Source organism: Salmo trutta, chromosome 26 (assembly GCF_901001165.1).
Source record: "Salmo trutta chromosome 26, fSalTru1.1, whole genome shotgun sequence".
Lineage (NCBI taxonomy): Eukaryota > Metazoa > Chordata > Actinopteri > Salmoniformes > Salmonidae > Salmo > Salmo trutta.
Window position 1 is genome coordinate 13,562,694 of NC_042982.1, and position 20,991 is coordinate 13,583,684.

At 45.6% G+C, this 20,991-nt stretch overlaps 1 protein-coding gene across 1 annotated transcript in view; it reads right to left on the bottom strand.

Moving 5' to 3' along the window:
* The window catches only part of LOC115163173 (sodium/calcium exchanger 2-like), a 98,933-nt gene extending 80,698 nt beyond the window's left edge, over positions 1-18,235 (bottom strand). The window contains exon 1 of the mRNA XM_029714841.1: positions 18,000-18,235. The gene's annotated coding sequence lies outside the window, so the exon portion shown is untranslated. The remainder of the gene's footprint in view (positions 1-17,999) is intronic.
* Between the last annotated feature and the right edge of the window lie 2,756 nt (positions 18,236-20,991).

The following is a 20,991-nucleotide window of genomic DNA, read 5'->3' on the forward strand; positions in this document are numbered from 1 at the left end:
CAGAGTGAAAGTTGGGGAAAAAATAACACTCATTGACAACCTAACTGAAGTAGAGATCCACCACGTTTATTTCTGCTAGTTATTTCAGTCAGAGAGAGAGAACGGCTCTGGTGACACTCCATGCTTTCTATGATGTTTGGATTCCAAACACAAGAGTGGTGTGTGTGGTGTGGTGTGTGGTGTGTTGTGTGTGTATGGTTTTGTGTGTGGTGTGTGGTGTGGGTGTGTGGAGTGTTGTGTGTGTGCGTGTGTGGTGTGTGTGTGTGTGGTGTGTGCATGTTTGCGTGTGGAAGAGATTCATAGCCAATGCTGTTAATTCATTATCCTGTTATCGGCCCTTCATCATTTCTACACTGCATTATTTAATGTCAGTCCATGATGCAATCAGTACTGTGTCTCGCTAACAAAGCTTTAATGTGATTCTATACAGCACCTGTCATTGTGAGAGGCCATGAGAGTTGAAGATGATGATCTGAAGGAGGATGAGGTTCATACCCTGAACCAGTGTGACAGAACAATATGGACTGTATTAGGCCATGATTGGAATATAGGAACACATGTTGGTATTAACAACCAATTAAGTGACAGATTGGATCAGGCGTCCCCAGTGCTGAGGGGAGCAGGACGGGTTGAAGACTAGCTAGCTGGCATCCTGCTGGAAGACCCTGGAAGCATCCCAAATGGCACCCTATTATCTATAATAGTTAACTTCTTTTGATTAAGGTCCATAGGGCTCTGATCAAAAGTAGTGTCCTATATAGGGAATAGGGTGCCAAATGGAACAGGCATCTCTCTACATGATCAATAATTAAATGATCGTTAGACTGCACAGGCAGTCCTTCCTAATTCACACATTACAGCGCCAGTTTAGCCTGCTGTTTGCTTAACAACATTTCATAGCGTGGGTTGGGAGGTTCTTTTATCCCTTCCTGGCACCGTTACTATTTTGGAGGCAAGATCTGACAGTACAGGCCTAAGATGAAAGCCCTAAAATGAAAGACTTGTCAGAGAGCGGTAATAGGTTGGACGCGTAAGTCTTGCATTTAATAGACCCGGGGGAGAGGGGGAGGGAGAGGGAGAAGGAGAGAAAGAGCATCAGAGGGGAGAACTAAAGGGAGGAAGATTGTGTGTGTGCATTTTCATTATAGAAGAGTGAAGAACAGCCCCACGTGAACACACCGTGAACACACCGTGAACACACCGTGAACACACCGTAAACACACCGTGAACACACCGTGAACACACCGTGAACACACCGTGAACACACCGATGCAAGACCCACCTTTCGCATGTCGGCTAGAAATGGAGTGAGGAAGGATATGGACTACAGTAAGATGATGTAATATGAACAGTATCTTATCTTCAACCTATATCGGAACAAACAGATGTTCTCTCTTATTCTGTTCTGTTTAACTTCCTAATGGCAGGAATGGCGTGCCTGCTCTGCAGCAGCTCAATAATGAGTAACAGGCTAATTAAGCGGGTAATTTATTACATTTTAAAACCTGCAGTATCTGATTTCTGTAAGCTGAGCTGAGCACAGCTCTTTCACTGAGAGGCAGCCCATCCAGTGAAAGGCAATAGCCTCTCTGGGCGGTTGAGATTACCGCCGTTTACCGCTGCGCGTACAGGTCCTTCTATAAAATAATCCTGATTTTGACCAATTACCCATATTCATTATGTTAGCTGGAGGCGTCATTCACAGGGCCGCAGCCTGCAGTGTGTTGCATGGCCGAGCAGTGAGGGGTCCGGTCCTGCAGATGGTTCAGTATAGATCATTCAGAGATTAGCCTAGCTAGGCAGCAGCCTTAGCCAAAGTCAGCACAAAAACAGAAGGACAGAATGAATGGGTGAGTGGGCACCCCATTACAGGTAATCTACGACAGTTTTAGTGTACTTAGGTTGAATCAAGGAAAAATAGAGGATGAAGAAGGAGCAATGATCTCCTCCTGGTGCTGCTAGCAAGGGGTACTGGATAGTGGCGTGTATTCATGGATGCCAAACGAAGCCAGGCTTCCCCCCCAAATATACAATAATGTATCTTTCGTCTCTGTGTTTCATACCTTTCCTTAAATTCTCACCGGACAAAGCATCCGCGTGAACGTCCCTCTGTCTCAGTATGTGTAGCGTATTTATCTGATGCTGTCTGGTCAGAATGAGTATGACATTGTTGCCGCCCGTAGCATTGAATGTAAGGGAAGACAGCGAGCATTTGGCCTCCCTTGCTAAATTTGTTTTATAAAATAATAGCCAATCAGTGCTGAGTGAGCTCATATGTGAATGGTCCTGGCGCACCAAAACAAAAATGGCAAGGGAAGCCAGTTTGGATTTGCTAGCTAGCTTGCTAGCTAATTAAAACCTAAATTATCCATCGATGGAGATAAGAATTTGGGCTTGTGGTTTTACTTAATTCTCTGTACTTGTCAATGATTATAATGGCGAATCTGATCCTACCATAAATTCATACATTGTGCCCCTCTGGCCTTATAGGATGGTAGTTCAACATGTAGCTAGATGTAGTATGCTAATGTTAACTAGCTGGCCTGGTGTATTGTTGCCCATGAAAGGAAGTCAGGCTAGCAGCAAGTATTTTAGCCAAGTAGCTTAGGACAACAAAACTAAAAGTGTATACTGTATGACATTTTAGGCAATATCAAAGACAGGAGGATAGCCATGTTTTTCTAATTACGCAGGCAGGCAGGCAGGCAGGCAGGCAGGCAGGCAGGCACACAGACAGACAGACAGACAGACAGACAGACAGACAGACAGACAGACAGACAGACAGACAGACAGACAGACAGACAGACAGACAGACAGACAGACAGACAGGACAGACAGACAGACAGACAGACAGACAGACAGACAGACAGACAGACAGACAGACAGACAGAGAAATCAGTCTCATGGACTGCCACATTATATTTACTTTACTTTGATTGGACTAAATAGTTTTTGGTATCTTTTAGTTGTCCCTGTATTAGACAAAGCAGAAGTGAGATTATTTGTATTTATTATGAACCTCCATTAGTTCCTGCCAAGGCAGCAGCTACTCTTCCTGGGGTCCAGCAACATTAAGGCAGTTATATAATTTAAAATATTACATGATGTTAAATTTCATAACACTTTTCACAATGCATTAAGTGTGTTCCCTCAGGCCACTACTCTACTATCACATATCTACAATACAACATCCGTGTGTACGTGTGTGTAGAGTGCATGTCTTATTATGAGTATGTGTAAGCATGTGTCACTGCGTCTCTTCACAGTCCCCGCTGTTCCATAAGGTGTATTAAATCTGATCCTACTGCTTGCATCAGTTACCTGATGTGGAATAGAGTTCCATGTAGCCATGGCTCTACGTAGTACTTTGCGCCTCCCATAATCTGTTCTGCACTTGGGGATTGTGAAGAGACCTTTGGTGGCATGTCTTGTGGGGTATGCATGGGTGTTCGAGTTGTGTGCTAGTAGTATAAACAGACACCTTGGTGCATTCAGCATGTCAATACTTACAAAACAAGTAGTGATGGAGTCAATCACTCCTCCACTTTGATCCATGAGAGATTGACATGCATGTTATCAATGTTAGCGCTCCTTGTACATTTAAGGGCCAGCCGTGCTTCTCTGTTCTGAGCCAATTGTAATTTTCCGAGGTCCCTCTTTGTGGCACCTGACCACACGACTGAACAGTAGTCCAGGTGTGACAGAACTAGGACCTGTAGGACTTGCCTTGTTGATGGTGTTGTTAAGAAGGTAGAAACTAGGACCTGTAGGACCTGCCTTGTTGATAGTGTTGTTAAGAAGGTAGAAACTAGGACCTGTAGGACCTGCCTTGGTGATAGTGCTGTTAAGAAGGTAGAAACTAGGACCTGTAGGACCTGCCTTGTTGATAGTGTTGTTAAGAAGGTAGACACTAGGGCCTGTAGGACCTGCCTTGTTGATAGTGCTGTTAAGAAGGTAGAAACTAGGACCTGTAGGACCTGCCTTGTTGATAGTGCTGTTAAGAAGGTAGAGCAACGCTTTATTATGGACAGACTTCTCTTCATCTTAGCCACTTGTATCAATATGTTTTGACAATGACAGTTTACAATCCAGGGTTAAGCCAAACAGTTTAGTCACCTCAACTTGCTCAATTTCCACATTATTTAGTTGGTTTAGGGTTTAGTGAATGATTTGTCCCAAATACTCCGCTATTATCCTCAGTAATTTTCCATCCAAGTTGTCAGACCCCGGTGGCTTGTCATCGTTGATAGGCAACAATCTTTTTACCTCTTCCACACTCATTTTATGGAATAAAAAAATACAGTGCTTGTCTTTCATAATTTGAACAGTTATACTTGGATGTGAAGTGTCAGTGTTTGTTGCTGGAATGTCATGCCTAAATTTGCTAATCTTGCCAGTGAAAAAAATAATTAAAACAATTGGCAATATCAGTGGGTGTTGTGATGAATGAGCCATCCAATTCAATGAATGATGGAGCTGAGTTTGCCTTTTTGCCCAACATTTCATTTAAGGTGCTCCAAAGCTTTTTACTATCATTCTTCATATAATTTATCATCTTTGTGCATAGTATAGTTTCTTATGTTTATTTAGTTTAGTTATACATTTCTCAATTCGCAGTAAGTTTGCCAATCGATTGTACAGCCAGACTTATTTGCCATTCCTTTTGCCTCAACCACACAATTTTTCTATTCCTCATCAAACCAAAAGGAATTAACAGTTTTACAGTCATTTCCTTAATGGGTGCATGCTTATTGGTAACTGAAATAATAGTGCATGCTAATGGGTGCATGCTTATTAGTAACTGAAATATTCTTATGTTGTTGATGTAAAGAATATTTGTTGGTCTGTGATGTGTAATGAGGAGCAACCAGACAATGCATTTGACACATTTATGAAATGCATTGTCTGGTTGCTCCTCATTACACATCACAGACCAACAAATATTCTTTACATCAACAACATAAGAATCACTACAAAACTTCACGTGTGACCTCTTGTAGACTGTATTAGGCACAGCCTTTAGAACTTTGGTTTTCTTAGATATGGCTACTAAACTCAGCAAAAAAAGAAACGTCCCTTTTTCAGGACCCTGTCTTTCAAAGATAATTCTTAAAAATCCAAATCCAAACTTCACAGATCTTCATTGTAAAGGGTTTAAACACTGTTTCCCATGCTTGTGCAACAAACCATAAACAATTAATGAACATGCACCTGTGGAACGGTCGTTATGACACTAACTGCTTACAGACGGTAGGTAATTATGGTCACAGTTATGAAAACTTAGAACACTAAAGAGGCCTAAAGAGGCCTGAAAAACACCAAAAGAAAGATGCCCAGGGTCCCTGCTCATCTGCGTGAATGTGCCTTAGGCATGCTGCAAGGAGGCATGAGGACTGCAGATTTATTGCCAGGGCAATAAATTGCAATGTCCGTACTGTGAGGTGCCTAAGACGGCGCTACAGGGAGACAGGACGGACAGGTGATCGTCCTCGCAGTGGCAGACCACGTGTAACAACATCTGCACAGGATCGGTACATCCGAGCATCACACCTGCCGGACAGATACAGGATGGCAACAACAACTGCCCGAGTTACACCAGGAACGCACAATCCCTCCATCAGTGCTCAGACTGTCCACGATGGGCTGAGGGAGGCTGAACTGAGGGCTTGTAGGGCTGTTGTAAGGCAGGTCCTCACTAGACATCACCGGCAACAATGTTGCCTATGGGCACAAACCCACCGTCACTGGACCAGACAGGACTGGCAAAAAGTGCAGTTCACTGACGAGTCGTGGTTTTGTCTCACCAGGGGTGATGGTCGGATTCGCGCTTGTTGTCGAAGGAATGAGCGTTACACCAAGGCCTGTACTCTGGAGCGGGATCGATTTGGAGGTGGAGTCATGGTCTGGAGCAGTGTGTCACAGTATCATCGGACTGAACTTGTTGTCATTGCAGGCAATCTCAACGCTGTGCGTTACAGGGAAGACATCCTCCTCCCTCATGTGGTACCCTTCCTGCAGGCTCATCCTGACATGACCCTCCAGCATGACAATGCCACCAGCCATACTGCTCATTCTGTGCATGATTTCCTGCAAGACAGGAATGTCAGTGTTCTGCCATGGCCAGCGAAGAGCCTGGATCTCAATCCCATTGAGCACGTCTGGGACCTGTTGGATCGGAGGGTGAGGGCTAGGACCATTCCTTCCAGAAATATCTGGGAACTTGCACGTGCCTTGGTGGAAGAGTGGAAGAACATCTCACAGCAAGAACTGGCAAATCTGGTGCAGTCCATGAGGAGGAGATGCAGTGCCACACCAGATACTGACTGTTACTTTTGATTTTGACCCCCCCTTTGTTCAGGGACACATTATTCCATTTCTGTTAGTCTGTGGAACTCAGTTTATGTCTCAGTTGTTGAATCTTGCTTTGTTCATACAAATATTTACACGTTAAGTTTGCTGAAAATAAATGCAGTTGACAGTGAGAGGACGTTTCTTTTTTTTAATGAGTTTATATTGTGATAACTAACTGATGGATTTGGCAAATTTCTGCAGCAATAATAATGATGTGATCAATACATGATGATGATTTCATTCCTGTGCTGATTGTAACTACCCTGGTAGGTTGACGGATAACCTGAACCAGGTTGCAAGCACTGGTTACAGTTTGAAGCTTTTTCTTGATTGGGCAGCTCGATGAAAGCCAGTAAATATTTAAAACACCCAGACAATACACCTCTGTTGATATAACATACATTATCAAGCATTTCACACATGTTTTCCAGATACTGACTGTTAGCAGTTGGTGGTCTATAGCAGCTTCCCACAAGAATGGGCTTTAGATGAGACAGAGGAACCTGTAGCTATATTACTTCAATGGTATATAACATGAGATCCTCTCTAAGCTTTACAGGAATGTGGTGCTGAATTTAAACTGCAAAACACCACCATTTGGCATTTCTGTATTTTCTGTAGATGTTATAACCCTGTATGGATACCACTGTATCATCAAAGGTATTATCTAAGTGCGTTTCAGAGATAGTCAGAATATAAATGTCATCTGTTGCTAGCAAGTTATTGATTTCATGAACCTTGTTTCTTAAGCTACAGATGTTAACGTAGGCTATTTTACGAACTTTTCTGGGATGCTTGATTGTTTTCATTGCTTTACTGGGAAGATTAGCAGAAGTAGACATGCTCATGTTATTTATGTTAGTGCAGGGTGAGCTGTACACAGCAGACTTCCTACTAGGGCACTCCGCCTCAGTGCTAACAGTATAACTCTGATTCATAGGGACATGATTACAGTATACAATAGCTGTAGGATCAGCAGAGGCATTTAAGGTAGTTAGAAGGACATAAATTAGGTTACTTACATTGTGTCTACCAACATCCCTGGGATAATGTACATTTGCTGAATCATTATGAGAGCTCAACGACACAATAGTAGGGATTAACTGAGCTGGGCTTGGGTCATTGATGGGTCAAGTTATTGTCTCAACGCAACCTTATAATGCTGTGAAAGGATCCAGAACCCAAATTATTCAGGTGGATCCCATCCTCCTTATAAAAACGTGTTTTGATTCCAAAAGGTATCGGAATTGTCATGATGTTCTGTGACATGGAGTCCCATAGGGCAGCACACAATTGCCCCAGCGTCGTTCGGGTTTGGCCAGGGGGGCTTTACTTGGCTCATCGTGCTCTAGCGACTCCTTGTGGCAGGCCGGGTGCCTGCAGGCTGACCTCGGGTGCCTGCAGGCTGACCTCGGGTGCCTGCAGGCTGACCTCGGGTGCCTGCAGGCTGACCTCGGGTGCCTGCAGGCTGACCTCGGGTGCCTGCAGGCTGACCTCGGGTGCCTGCAGGCTGACCTCGGGTGCCTGCAGGCTGACCTCGGGTGCCTGCAGGCTGACCTCGGGTGCCTGCAGGCTGACCTTGGGTCCCTGCAGGCTGACCTCGGTTGTCAGGTGAACGGTGTTTCCACCGATACATTGGTGCGGCTGGCTTCCAGGTTAAGCAGGCGGGTGTTAAGAAGTGTAGTTTGGCTGGTCACGTTTCGGAGGACGCATGACTCGACCTTCGCCTCCTGTGCCCGTTGGGCAGTTGCAGCGATGAGACAAGATCAAAATTGTGGAGAAAAAGAGGGTAAAAGACAAAAAGTAATTGTCATGATGTTGAAATGTTGAAGTTGAAATGGTGCTGGAATAGCGAAGGCAACTCTTGTTTTAATAGTCAGAAGATGTCGGAAACATTACCTTGCTTGACCGTGCTGTAGGTCATGTAACTGTTTATTACATGCAATGTATTTTGTGGACTTGACCGGAGAGATGTTGCTCTCCGGTTTTATAATCGAACAAATGTGTTGTTGAATTTATTCTGCAACTGCGTCTTCTTATTGTCTCAGCCTTCGGCCTATATCTCACAGTGTCAAGGCATATGAACTAACAGGTTATAGAGCAAACAACACAATTATCACAACACATAGGTTGTAATATGGCTTTTTTCTGGATTGGCTTCCCCAGTGATTTTACCCACATACCACTACTGGTAGTGGAGAAGTGGCATAACAATCCAGCGCTCAGAGCACTACACACACGCATTCACACACACACCCTCTTTCTCTCGCTCTCTTTTTTCCCAATCTCATGCTGACCCCGCACAAAGACAGGTTAATTAAATCTTTCCATTTAATTGATTTCAGTCTCCTTTCGTTTGTTCGGTGTAATAAAACCTACTACTGTCTGAAATCATCTGGCGGGCCGAAATAGAGCAATAAATCCCACTGCAGTAGCAGTAAAAAGGGGTCCTTTGTATTCAGCAGGAATACACTGTACACTCAGCACACTGTATATTCAACTGCACATACAAATAAAGGAATTGAAATTGAAATCAAATAAATCAATTTATCTGCAGATGAATGAAAAAAATCTATAATTAATTCACTCACTCAGTCATTTATTTATGTATTCATTCATTTATCATGAATTCTGCAATGTGGCTCACATGCCTGACAAAGTCCATACGGTACAAGTCTCCAGGGCATGAGACTAACGACATGACTATTCATAAAGCCTGGAGTAAAACGACCCAATTACCAGCAAGACCTGAGGAGGAAGACATCTCATGGGGACTTGATTTGTAACACTCCACCAAACCTCCTCATTAAGCTGTAGCCACACAAACAGAAAGGCAACAACAATGAAGAAGAATCAGTCAGCTGTAGAAGAGTATAGCAGTATAACATACTAAGCAAATGGCACCATATTCCATATATAGTGCACTACTTTTGACCGGAGCGCCTTGGTACCATTTGGGACTTAACCTGACTCTGTAGCACCTGGAGTGAGAGGTGAATAGGTTCATTGAGGTCCAGACAGTGAGCATTACTTCAGCTAAGGCCAGTACATGAAGCTCTTTGGTTCTCCCAAGTTCAGTTCAGTAACTCTTTACTGTCCCTGGGAGACAATTAGAGTGCATCATAAGACGCACAAGATAAGCAGCTCAACCAACACACAGCGGCTTATAGTTCCAACACGCTTCTTTAGTCAGCACGCATGTGTGTTATTCAAAGCACTATCATCATTATCAGAATCATTCAAACATGCAATTGCACTTATTGGAGGTTATTTGTAAGGTCTAAATGGGGACTCATTGTGAATATTAATGATCACGGCCGCGGGCAACTGTACTTTTTCACAGCTCAGCACTTAACATGGAAACCCTACATTTATACAAATACAGTCTAGCTAACCAAGTAGAAAATGACCTCTTAGTTATACCATTATAATGTCCCCTCCTGCGTTCCTCTCTATTTGATGGCTTTGCTGTGGCCCGGCACAGCCCGGCTCTCCTCCTGTCACCACGGCCTCTTGTTCTACTGCTCCGAGGCACTCAGCTGCCGAACCCACCCTGTGTGTGTGTGACTGGGAGAGTTTGAGTGTGTGTGTCACTCCGTGTCAGGCTGCACCACTCCCAAACTAATCCCAGAGACCTCAGCGTGACAGCAAGGGAGGATTGGATGAACAAGAGAGAAAGAGAGAATGAGAAAATCGGGAAAAGACTGGGTCTGAGAGAATGCACGAACACACTGATACAGACAACAGCACGTGCCGTTTTCATTATCTCACACACACACACGCGCACACACACACATCCACGCACACACACACACTGTTCTCTTCCCTTGTTGTTCCTAACGACCATTCATACGATATACCTGGAGGGTGAGAGCTGTGCTCGAGCAACAGACAAAGTGAAAACAACAGAGAAACAGTGCTGCTGATCCCTGCCCCTGGAGAGTCACGACCGCCTCCACCTATGTGCCTACCCTCCTGTTACCTCTCCGAGAAAATGAATTTTCAGGAAGACAGGCTGACAGGACATGCTCTCTGTCTTTCTTTCTTTCCTCTCCCTCTCTCCTTCACTCTCTCCGTCTCTCCCGCAGCAGACAGTATGCCTCAGTGAGAACCATGGTTGTCAGGACTCATCCTGCCAGAGGGTCTAACCTCTGTGTTCCATGAGACTCACTGTGATGGAAGTCTACTGAGCTGACAGACACACAGCTTAGCCAGGTACTGTAGCTGTACTGAATAGGTACTGTAGCTGTACTGAATAGGTACTGTAGCTGTACTGAATAGGTACTGTAGCTGTACTGAATAGGTACTGTAGCTGTACTGAATAGGTACTGTAGCTGTACTGAAGGGGGCATTGGTTTTGATCTAACTTAGCATTAGGGGTAACACATTGGATAAGGGGTAACACATTGGATAAGGGGTAACACATTGGCTAAGGGGTAACACATTGGCTAAGGGGTAACACATTGGATAAGGGGTAACACATTGGATAAGGGGTAACACATTGGCTAAGGGGTAACACATTGGATAAGGGGTAACACATTGGATAAGGGGTAACACATTGGATAAGGGGTAACACATTGACTAAGGGGTAACACATTGGCTAAGGGGTAACACATTGGATAAGGGGTAACACATTGGATAAGGGGTAACACATTGGATAAGGGGTAACACATTGGCTAAGGGGTAACACATTGGCTAAGGGGTAACACATTGGATAAGGGGTAACACATTGGATAAGGGGTAACACATTGACTAAGGGGTAACACATTGGCTAAGGGGTAACACATTGGATAAGGGGTAACACATTGGCTAAGGGGTAACACATTGGATAAGGGGTAACACATTGGATAAGGGGTAACACATTGGATAAGGGGTAACACATTGGCTAAGGGGTAACACATTGGCTAAGGGGTAACACATTGGATAAGGGGTAACACATTGGCTAAGGGGTAACACATTGGCTAAGGGGTAACACATTGGCTAAGGGGTAACACATTGGCTAAGGGGTAACACATTGGATAAGGGGTAACACATTGGCTAAGGGGTAACACATTGGATAAGGGGTAACACATTGACTAAGGGGTAACACATTGGCTAAGGGGTAACACATTGGATAAGGGGTAACACATTGGCTAAGGGGTAACACATTGGATAAGGGGTAACACATTGGATAAGGGGTAACACATTGGATAAGGGGTAACACATTGGCTAAGGGGTAACACATTGGCTAAGGGGTAACACATTGGATAAGGGGTAACACATTGACTAAGGGGTAACACATTGGCTAAGGGGTAACACATTGGATAAGGGGTAACACATTGGCTAAGGGGTAACACATTGGCTAAGGGGTAACACATTGGCTAAGGGGTAACACATTGGCTAAGGGGTAACACATTGGATAAGGGGTAACACATTGGCTAAGGGGTAACACATTGGCTAAGGGGTAACACATTGGATAAGGCGTAACACATTGGCTAAGGGGTAACACATTGGATAACACACTGACCATAGAGCATGTGAGGAGGAGGAAAAAGTAGTGACTGTCACCCCAGAACATCCTCACCACCTATAATGTCAGGAGCAGTGAGAGTGGGGGCGGAGGTGTCTGGTGTTAAGTGGTGACCACTGACCAAGCCTGTTCCTCTGAGGTCTGTGAGAGGACCAGAGAGGATTATGGCTTCTTCTAATAGAGCTAAAATACGTCTGGAGTGAAGGCCACTCCTGCTCTCCTCTCCTCCCTCACCTCTTCCCTCGTTCCCCATCCACTTCTCCCCATCTCCCTTTCCCTCAGCTAACTCTGCACTCATTCGTCCTTTCTCCATCACTGAGTAGGTTCTCACTAGGTAGCTAACTGGGTGACAGAGCTAACTGCCATGCTAACTGCCATGCTAACTGCCATGCTAACTGCCATGCTAACTGACTGAGGCAGCCAGAGCAACAAACTGTTAAACAGGAAAACCACCCTAGCAGAGAGATAACAGCCTAGACCGACACAAAGCTACAGGCTACGTGGTGAGAGAAAACAAAACACTCGCTCACGTTTAGAAAAAGAGAGCACTCTGTGTGTGTGTGTGTGTGTGTGTGTGTGTGTGTGTGTGTGTGTGTGTGTGTGTATATCGGCCGAGGTGCTGAATAATAGTCCCTGTGACTTTCTGCCAACTGACCAACAGTAACGGTGAGAGCTGCACCACCCTGCCTAGCCCTGGGCTCACCAACAGTAACGGTGAGAGCTGCACCACCCTGCCTAGCCCTGGGCTCACCAACAGTAACGGTGAGAGCAGCACCACCCTGCCTAGCCCTGGGCTGACCAACAGTAACGGTGAGAGCTGCACCACCCTGCCTAGCCCTGGGCTGACCAACAGTAACGGTGAGAGCTGCAGCACCCTGCCTAGCCCTGGGCTGACCAACAGTAACGGTGAGAGCTGCACCACCCTGCCTAGCCCTGGGCTGACCAACAGTAACGGTGAGAGCTGCACCACCCTGCCTAGCCCTGGGCTCACCAACAGTAACGGTGAGAGCTGCACCACCCTGCCTAGCCCTGGGCTCACCAACAGTAACGGTGAGAGCAGCACCACCCTGCCTAGCCCTGGGCTGACCAACAGTAACGGTGAGAGCTGCACCACCCTGCCTAGCCCTGGGCTGACCAACAGTAACGGTGAGAGCTGCAGCACCCTGCCTAGCCCTGGGCTGACCAACAGTAACGGTGAGAGCTGCACCACCCTGCCTAGCCCTGGGCTGACCAACAGTAACGGTGAGAGCTGCACCACCCTGCCTAGCCCTGGGCTGACCAACAGTAACGGTGAGAGCTGCACCACCCTGCCTAGCCCTGGGCTGACCAACAGTAACGGTGAGAGCTGCACCACCCTGCCTAGCCCTGGGCTGACCAACAGTAACGGTGAGAGCTGCACCACCCTGCCTAGCCCTGGGCTGACCAACAGTAACGGTGAGAGCTGCACCACCCTGCCTAGCCCTGGGCTGACCAACAGTAACGGTGAGAGCTGCACCACCCTGCCTAGCCCTGGGCTGACCAACAGTAACGGTGAGAGCTGCAGCACCCTGCCTAGCCCTGGGCTGACCAACAGTAACGGTGAGAGCTGCACCACCCTGCCTAGCCCTGGGCTGACCAACAGTAACGGTGAGAGCTGCACCACCCTGCCTAGCCCTGGGCTCACCAACTGTCCACCGATGGCCCTTTGCTCTCAAAAACAAACCTTGCTAACACAGCCAACGCACGCAGGCAGGGGATTCATTCTCTATCATCCACACAGAAGGGATCCCAAGGGCTGGCTGCAGGCTGACGGATAAGCACACAGCTCTGACATATGCAAACGCAATTTGCACGAATGCACATGAAAGCTGGTTAGATGTAAATCAACATGTTACGTAACAACTCTTCGAATTAGACCGGGACTTCACACAAGAGAGTTAAGAGTTAAAGAGACCCGCAACGTGAAATCTCAACGCATGAGATCAGCTTCTTATATCCGAAAAAGATAAGTTGAGAGAGTCAAAAAGCCACATGCAGAAAATCTCTCAGCGGATGATGGGAGAGTAAATTCAGCTGCATCTAGAACACTAAGCTGTGTTCTTTAGCACCCAACACACAGCAGCCTGTTTGTGTTTTGCCTCTGCCAGTTCAAGGGTCATTGTGTAGATTGGAACGGAGTATGTTGGTGCTTCAGCAGCCCTAAATCTTATTACACAGACAGACAGACAGACAGACAGACAGACAGACAGACAGACAGACAGACAGACAGACAGACAGACAGACAGACAGACAGACAGACAGACAGACAGACAGACAGACAGACAGACAGACAGACAGACAGACAGAGACGTGACTGTGGACTGTGGAGGGTGTGCGATATGCACAGCAGAGACCGGAGACCCTGCCTCGATGACAGCATAACCCGACCAATAGCGGGACAGCTGGTACCACAGCGCCTGGATATCAGCCATTGGGAGTGTGTGGGCGAGAGCAGTTGGGAACTTGACGTGTGTCCCGACTCCTTGGCCACTGTTTCCCCATGTGTGTGACGAGCCATCGCAGCGGGACTTGTGTTTCCCATGTGAGATATTCTACATGTATCTGTTAGGAGGAAGGATGTTAGGGTCACGATGGAGTCAAAACCAGGACCATGGATCCCTCCAATACCAAGTTCCTCCAATCCCATAGGTACAGCATTGATACAGTGGACATAAAGACTATGATAAACACCTGTCACCAAGAGATGGGTCAGAACCACCTGGCACACAAAACCCAAAAGGACAACCGGAAAGAACATGACCCTGTCCATCACATCCACTGAAAGAGAGGGTCAAAACGACAGTGTACAAGGCAACATACCCTACCCAGAGAGGGAATCCCTGATTCTGGATCCGTACAGTAACACCCCAGAGTCATTCCAAGGGGTCCAATGAGAAGATCAGCCCAGTGGCTCGGCAACCAGGGCAGAACAAGAGAGGCTACCTTCCAGATGGCACCCTATTCCCTTTATGTAGGTCCTGGTCAAAAGTAGTGCACTATACAGGGAACAGGGCACCATTTGGGACGCACAGGAGAGCAGGGCAAATGCCCTCAACCCTGAAGAAACACACATTTCACATTATAATCCTCATAAATATTAATGGAAGCCATGTCAGAGAGGAAGGATAAGGTTACTGTGTAAATCCCCAGCCTGATCGAGGGAGCGGGGTAGAAAAAGTGACAATGAAATGGTGAGCGGGCGAGGTTTCTGCTCACAATGGGAAAGCTCCTTTCTGTTTGCTTTTACAGCAGATGATTCATTATTTGATTGAAGTTCCATGATGAGGGGAACCACACCACATACACACTGAGACCCACCCAACAGACGGACCAGACGACACGCTCCTCAGCACCCCAGCTGGGCATGAGGAACAGCAGAGACGTGCAGTACACTGGACAGACACACACACTGTGCAGTCATAGACTGTACTACGTACAGTAAGGCCAACACACACAGCATAGGAGCACATACAGGACATGCATACATACACCCCCACCCAAACTGCAGCGTGGGAGTGATAGTGCTGGAGAAGGGTGCTCCCTCACTCACCCTCAGACCGCCCCCCCCCCATTGTCCAAGCACTGCAGCAGCTCCCGCTCACGTCTCACTGCTCAGCCTCGCACTGCACGGACGCACTGCACACTACACATTGTGTCCTGTCTCCCCCCACCCACACCCTATCCTGCAGGGGTCTGCATCAACACCATGTTAGCCTCCACCCTCGCACTAAAACTCTCGACTCCACAACTCCAAAGACCAAGCGCAAATTTAGCTTCAAAACAATCAAGGACCTAATTTGTGTAATTAACAAACGGTGACAATTGCTCTTTGGGTGGCATTAGACAGATTGAACAGCCTGTTCCCCCCTCAGGGAGCAATCAGGACTGTATTTCCTAACTGAATGAGATGTTTTCTGGCGAATTAGAATCTCCAACAGAGGAGAGAGGTGGATATGCAGACTGAAACAGCATAACCTCTGAGATAGAGACAGATTTCAATTGTGTTTCCTCTAACAACAGTCTAGTCTGCAGTCTGTACAAATGTGCAAACAATAGCCTATCCCCGTATGAAAACAGCCCACAATAGACCAACTGTGAGATGAGCACTTGGATACACTGAAGAGAAAATGATCTGTTTTGGGATACCGAACTGTAATGAAAAAAGGAGGAATGAAACATATAGCCTACATGTAGTCAACGTGCACAAACTGCCATCCAAGGAGCAATAAATACTGGTTCTCCTCTATTCGTTTCGGGGTTGGGGAGTGGAGGGATAAAATCCAAACTGCAGAAAAATGCCACACCAAGGAAAGCCCCATGCCAGCCTGCCCCACGCCAGCCTGCCCCACTACAGCCTGCCCCACTACAGCCTGCCCCACACCAGCCTGCCCCACTACAGCCTGCCCCTCGCCAGCCTGCCCCACTACAGCCTGCCCCACTACAGCCTGCCCCACCCCACTACAGCCTGCCCCACTACAGCCTGCCCCACTACAGCCTGCCCCTCACCAGCCTGCCCCACGCCAGCCTGCCCCACTACAGCCTGCCCCACCCCACTACAGCCTGCCCCACCCCACTACAGCCTGCCCCACTACAGCCTGCCCCTCACCAGCCTGCCCCACGCCAGCCTGCCCCACTACAGCCTGCCACTCGCCAGCCTGCCCCATGCCCACCTGCCCCACGCCAGCCTGCCCCCCGCCAGCCTGCCCCACTACAGCCTGCCCCACTACAGCCTGCCCCACTACAGCCTGCCCCACTACAGCCTGCCCCACGCCAGCCTGCCCCACGCCAGCTGGGTGAATCCCCACTTCCTATCTCTATGATGCAAGCACAATGAATAGATGATCAGTTTTAAAGGGGGGCCAATTGAGCCTTGACTTGCACTTGCTTAATGATGATGCTGTTGATTCCACATACGAATATAACGGTATATGTTTATTATTAGAAAAGCCTGTTATGCAATGTCTCTTTATTTTAGGCTATAGATGATGGAGACATGGCTGCAGGATGATGTTTTGGGGTTGGGGTGCTTTCAATGGGGGTGGGGGGTTGACGAGTATTTTTTATCCACTTATACAGGAGTAATAAAGGCCTAGTTCACTAATTTGATTTATTTTAAATTATTCATTTCGATTTATCAGCTGCTGCAGCACCTTCAGCACCCTACTTCCCACGGTTATGGATCAAGGTGAACTCACAGGTGAACTACTGTAAAGGTCTCTAGGATTTCCAATTGACAGGCTAGGCCAGGGGTGGGCACCTCCAGTCCTCGGGGCCTGATTGTTGTCACTCTTTTTCTCCATCCCTAGCAAACACAGCTGATTAATCAAATGTCATTCTAAACTGACGATCATAATTAGGTGATTATTGGAGTCAGGTGTGTTAGCTGGGGCAAAACTGTGACACTAATCAGGCCCCGGAGGACTGGAATTTCCCACCCCTGGTCTAGGCTATATGTTGAGCTTTTTGCTATATCATAAAGAAACACTTTATGTCAACTAATAAGCTATACGGGCACTGTTGAGTAGGCCTATGCAATTGACAAAGGACATTTGCCTTAAAATGAATTGAATGGAGCTTTTATCTGAGGACAAATAAAGGTATTGGTTGTACACACTGTGCACACAGTGTTGAGTAGCCTGAAGCACGCTTCCATCTCTGCAACATCTTTTGTATTTCAATCACGCAGTGGAACACTTCAGGGAAATTATGCAACATGGTAACTTCTATTGATAATATATGTGAGCGTGCATTTTATCAACACCGCCTTTTACAATAAACGAAAATGGAGCGGCAAGCTTAATTATCGGTTATGCTCAAAATCTGGAAATCAATATAATTTGCTTGATTGTACATCATACTTCTGATTACTACTTAGCATGTTCAATTATTATTAAATCAGTGGATCAAATGTGAATATTAGATTACCCCACATGGTACATTGTTGTAAAATATTTATCCATTGGGAATAGCCTACCCATAACCCAAACAAACATCGAGCAAGTCAGTGCAGAGCAGATAGAAGATTGTTAAAGTGTAAAAAGCAATGAATTAGTCAATATTTAAACACATCTGGCATGTCCTAAACATTCAAAACCGATCACTTTTCTAAACACATTCTTACCTTATATCCAAGTTTTTAGCGTCGCTCAATGCAGGTGTGGTCGTAATGCAAATATTGCTGTTGTTAACATGAAAAACTGCTCCCGTTACTTTTGCTGTTGTAGCCGCGGATCGATTCTCACTCTGACACACACTCACAAACAGCAGGCTACACACGCTCAGTCAGTCTCTCTCACAAACAGCAGGCTACACACGCTCAGTCAGTCTCTCTCACAAACAGCAGGCTACACACGCTCAGTCAGTCTCTCTCACAATCACATTGGAAGTGCGCGTTCAGGGAAGGGGGGGAGTTACGTTCAGGAGCGCGCATGGCACAGGGTTACGACCATGTGTCATACACTCGAGAAATGATTTATAAGCTAACCTACTTTCTTTGTAAATAACAGTAGTGTTTCATGTTGTCTAAAATATGCACAGGTGGAACACTATCCGTTCCTGAGCTGACATTATTTGATGGGAGGAAAGCTAAGGTTACCATCTTAATGATGGAACCATGTCAGTGTCTGTGATCGCCTCAAAAAGGAAATATGTATTTTCAAAGTCTTGAACAGGGTCCTTTACTTGTTTTACTGTTCACTAACTCACTTGTTCCTGCTGATGTTTGTAGAAGAAGCACATTTTCAGTGGATGGTACTCAATAATAGGCTTCCCAGCGGGGTTTGGTTCCCATGATATTTGTGGAATTCGACTCCACTTCAAATAGGTAACGTTGAGAGAATCAGACACAACTGAATGAGACGGTAGACTAGTGCCTCTTCACTCGGGTCTTTGAGAGAGGACACTTTCAGGAACAATAAAAAATGAATATAAAGACGTAAGAATGACAGAGTGAAGAGAGTGGTGGCGAGACCAGAGAAAAGAGAGAGAAACTGAAAGACAAACAGGGATGTGCAAGTAGGAAGAAGGAGAGAGAGAAAGAGTGCCTCTGCAGCGTCTCAAGTGTTTGGTTTTAGCTCACCTCAACTAGGACACAGTGGCATCCTCCCCCATTCTTTCTTAGTGGCACGCCAATAGGCCAGGACGGAAGCTGGCAACACAGGACAGTAACCGCTGGTCATCTGTCTGATCTCCAGATAGGATGTCACTCATCTTCTGCACCATGCACACCCCTACCTTTAGCTGTATCAGCCCGGTGTGAGGCGTATTGGAGGTATTTTGTAATACATAATCAACAACAAGACATATTTCCACCGGCTACTACTGCTATACATGTATGTACCAGTGAGTTGTGATGACAGAGCTGTGTATTTCTCCTACAGGTATGATGTTAGTACCTTCAAGCATGTCGATGATTCCGTAGGATCATGCCGTGATGAGAAATGATCTATAAATAACCCATGCTAATCATGAAATTATCTACACTGCGGATAGCCTTTGATGTTACTTTAATGTGTTATTGTCTGTAATCCTCCTTTACTGATCATATATTTCTATTATTCTATTTCTACTGTGTTTTGGTTATAGGCTATTTATGAATGTGCATTTGATGGATGCCATACAGGACCTTGCACTGTGCATAAACAATAATCAAATATTGATATTGTAGAGAACTGCGGAGCAGGGAAGTGAACCGGGGTTGCTGGCGTAAAGGCAAACACCCTACTCATCACACCAGTCAGATTAACCCACTTGGTGAGAATTATAATGTGACTCAAACAGCAAGGATTGCTACAACATGTTCACAAAAGAGTAGATGAAACATGCATTCAAATTGGGTGGTTGCCAAATGGCGCCCTATTTTGTAGATAGTGTACTACTTTTGACCAAGGCTACTTTTGACCAGGGCACCCAAATAGTAAGTGACACATGATTCGTGCCCTGTCCAGGATTCCGTCCTGTCCCAAAAGAGTCCTTGTGCACTGTCACCACTTGCAGTGGTGGAAAAAGTACCACATTGTCATACTTGAGTAAAGGTAAAGATACCTTAATAGAAAATTACTCAAGTAAAAGTGAAAGTCATGCAGTAAAATACTACTTAAGTAAAAGTCTAAAAGTAATTGGTTTTAAATATACTGAAGTCCCAAAGTAAATGTAATTGATAAAATATACTTAAGTATCAAAAGTAAAAGTATAAATAATTTAAAATTCCATATATTATGCAAACCAGATTGCACAACTCAGTGACTCCGCCAGATCAGAGGCGGTAGGGATGACCAAGGATGTTCTCTTGATAAGTGCGTGAATTGGACCATTTTCCTGTCCTGCTAAGCATTCAAAATGTAACGAGTACTTTTGGGTGTCAGGGAAAATGTATGGAGTAAAAAGTATATTATTTGCTTTAGGAAAATGGTGAAGTAAAAGTTGTCAAAAATATAAATAGCAGATTAAAGTACAGATACCCAAGAAAACGACTTAAGTAGTATTTTTTTTTTTACTTAGGTACTTTACACCACTGACCACTTCCTGGTCTTTCACTCACTGAGCAATTGCTACAGTAACGATTTGCATGGTTGGAGACAGACCGGGAAGACCATGTGTGACATTTAATTCCAGTCAAACATCATGACAATACACAGCCTCATCTCTTCCTTTTTTCTGCTCTCTCTCAATCACCCCAGATGGAGGGGATGTGAGAGAGAGTGACAGACATACAAATAGAAAGCTACAAACTTGTCCTTTCCTCTCTTTGGGCAGTAGACACAGATTATTAGACTGATTGTCAGATTATTAGACTGATTGTCAGATTATTAGACTGTCAGATTATTAGACTGATTGTCAGATTATTAGACTGATTGTCAGATTATTAGACTGATTGTTAAAATATTAGACTGATTGTTAAAATATTAGACTGATTGTTAAATTATTAGACTGATTGTCAGATTATTAGACTGATTGTCAGATTATTATACATTTTGCTCAGCAGGGTGCTGCCGGGGCAGCCGGTAGCCTAGTGGTTAGAGCGTTGGGCCAATAACCGAGCTGACAAGATAAAAATACAATCTGTCTTGTAAATAACAATTTGTTCTTAACTGACTTGCCTAGTTAAATAAAGG